The sequence below is a fragment of the Hippocampus comes genome, unplaced genomic scaffold, assembly GCF_001891065.2.
Source record: "Hippocampus comes isolate QL1 unplaced genomic scaffold, H_comes_QL1_v1.1 scaffold56, whole genome shotgun sequence".
In the NCBI taxonomy this organism is placed as follows: Eukaryota; Metazoa; Chordata; class Actinopteri; order Syngnathiformes; family Syngnathidae; genus Hippocampus; species Hippocampus comes.
The window spans coordinates 295,360-298,163 of record NW_017842056.1 but is presented as its reverse complement, the minus strand read 5'-3'; the positions used below and the strand labels follow the sequence as shown (position 1 = coordinate 298,163).

The 2,804-nt window shown below is 44.8% G+C and overlaps 1 long non-coding RNA gene across 1 annotated transcript; it reads left to right on the top strand.

Moving 5' to 3' along the window:
- The first annotated feature begins 740 nt into the window (after positions 1-740).
- Positions 741-941, top strand: LOC109510386 (uncharacterized). The gene is made up of 2 exons (XR_002167114.1): positions 741-789; positions 878-941. It is a non-coding gene; the product is annotated as an uncharacterized LOC109510386 (long non-coding RNA).
- The last annotated feature ends 1,863 nt before the right edge of the window (positions 942-2,804 follow it).

Genomic DNA, 2,804 nt, shown 5'->3' with positions numbered 1-2,804 from the left:
CTACTGCCTCTTGTCACTATGGTGACCAGGAGCTGAAATGCAACATTCATCAGCACACACACACACACACACACACACACAAACACACACATACACACACACACACAAATAGGCAAGGACACAGACACGCACATGCACGCACCTCGCTTCCACAAAATGGAAGCGAAACAGCCAAAGAAAGTGGTGCATCACGCTTGATGAGAGGAAGGACGCGATGGCGCCTACCTGAGCGGCGTGGAGCAGCGCGGCGCCAAGCACGAGGAGGCCGAGCGACGCCATTCTGAGCACTGAACGCTCACGAAAAGCCAACAACAAGGAGGTGGCTGGGAGAGGGAGAGGACAGAAATGAGAGAGACAGGGGAGGGGTGAGAGATAGATCAAGATAGATGAGGGAGAGAGAGAGTGAGAGCCCACGCACATTGATTGATAACAGTGAGAGAGAGAGAGAGAGAGAGAGAGAGAGAGATTGATGAGAGGATGGAGACACGGGGAAGAGATAGAAAAGGGGCAGAATGATCAGACGGAGAGCGGAGTGACGAGGTAAAGAGAGAAGGGAGTGAGACTGTTAGGGTAGTTCTGTTTTTGACCAACAGGTGGCACTGTAGGGCTCCTCCTGCAGTGGCACACCTGTTGGTCATTGTTTCATTAGTGTGTGGTTAAAAGGACTCCCTGCCCGAACAGTCCGTGTCGGATCATTGTGTGTCTCTGTGCACGTGTCATGTTTTGTTTTCCGTCTTGGGTTTTTACTACTTTGATTTCTTGTGGTTTTTCTGGATTTTATTTGAGTGAGTTTTTTGAGTTAATTTCTCCAGTGTATTCCTGTTTAGATTTTGTTCACTATATTTTGGTCAATCCACTCTGCTCCTCCCTGAGTGAGTTTTTTGAGTTAATTTCTCCAGTGTATTCCCGTTTCCATTTTGTTCAATATATGTTGGTCAATCGACCCTGCTCCTCCCTGCTTTTTGGGGTCCTCCAACTACCACCTCGCAAAACGTGACTGAGACAAGGGACAGTGAAAGTAAGGGTATTTTCTGTCAAGACTTTCAAGGACCCTCTCCGGGGATGAGTTTTTTTTCTCAAAACTTGAGTCTTTATTTTGGACTAGAATCTTCGTGAGCAATGCCAACCTCTCAACTGAAGTCGGGTGAGTCTCAAAGGGCTTCCCGAGCCCACAGTTGACAAATACGAGCAACATCCGCTGATAACCCCCCACTCCCCCCTTGGCTTCTCTCAGGACTTGAGCCTTCTCTCAGTACAGGTGCCATCACTGACCATGACCTTCTCTCAAGACTTGATCACTCCCGAGCCCACAGTTGACAAATACGAGCAACATCCACTGATAACCCCCCCTCCCCCCTCCCCCCACGGCTTCTCTCAGGACTTGAGCCTTCTCTCAGTACGGGTGCCATCACTGACCATGACCTTCTCTCAAGACTTGATCACTCTCTTGGAAATACAATTTTCCTTTCCGAAAAAAACATTGTAGTTTTCATGTTCTCCCTGCACTTGTCTCCGAAAGAGACTGCTTATTTAAGCGGGAAATAAAGAATTTCCTGTGATTTATGCCATAAAAATGGTCAAAATACACGAAGAAACGCACCTCTCTTGGAAATACAATTTTCCTTTCCGAAAAAAAACATTGTCGTTTTCATGATCTCCCTGCACTCCTCTCCGAAAGAGACTGTTTATTTAAGCAGGAAATACAGAATTTTCTGCGATTTATGCCATAAAAATGGTCAAAATACATTAAGAAACACAGCAAAATCATAGTCCAGAGGACAAATATGAATACATGTGTTATTTTTCCACTCATGAACTGAACAATGGCTCTTTTCAATTTGATTTGCCCATTGTCACGTCGTTTTGGCACAAGATGAACGAATGATGGAGAACTAATGTTCTGACACGATTGCATCCATTGGAAGTGAAAGTGACATCAATAAATGAATGCATCAACGATGAAGCAAAATGACTCAAATGTAAACATCATCACAAGGTGTCTACTTTAAGACAAGTGCCTTCCCTGGAGAGTCAGACCTTGTCTCAAGACTCCACCCTTCAGTTGAGACAAGAGTTGGAACTTGAACCTTGACGATCTGCCCTCAGGAGTAAAACCTTAGCTGGGGAACAGAACCTTCCCTGGAAACTAGTGCCTTCACTTGGGAACCTTCTTTCAAGAATGGAACCCTCTGGGAAATAGAATCGTCTCTCAGTACTGTCCCTTCAGATTAGCTTCCCCCAAAAGATTGTAACTTTCTATTGGTAGGAACTCCTGCTCATTGGACTAGAACTACAACTGGCACCAATTTCCGAAACATATACAGGAAGCGCAAACAATTAACAGTGCAATAATCAGATTAAAAATGATAGATGTTATTTTTTGGGGTGTGTATCTGTTGCCCAAATATCTTTGTCTCAAAAGAGAGGCATTTGTTTTGTGCTGTACTTGGTAGGTTGTGGATTTCGCAAGTTCAGACCATTTACTTTCATATTTATACTTTTAGATTTACTTTAATAAGTTTGTGAAGCAGCTCTGCCACATCCAATATGGCAGATGCAACGCCATAACACTGCAACGGGCTAACCAACTCAATGAGGCATCTGTGCTTTTAGTCTTCTCAATCTGGAGTACCAACAAAGAAAAGTGCAAAGGAGAGAAACACAACACACACACACACACACACACACGCACACACACGCACACACACACACACACACACCCACACGCACACACGTCATCAGTTACTGTACAACACAAACATCCACAAGGATGGCTGCCGATTGGCCGAAGGGACAAAATTCAA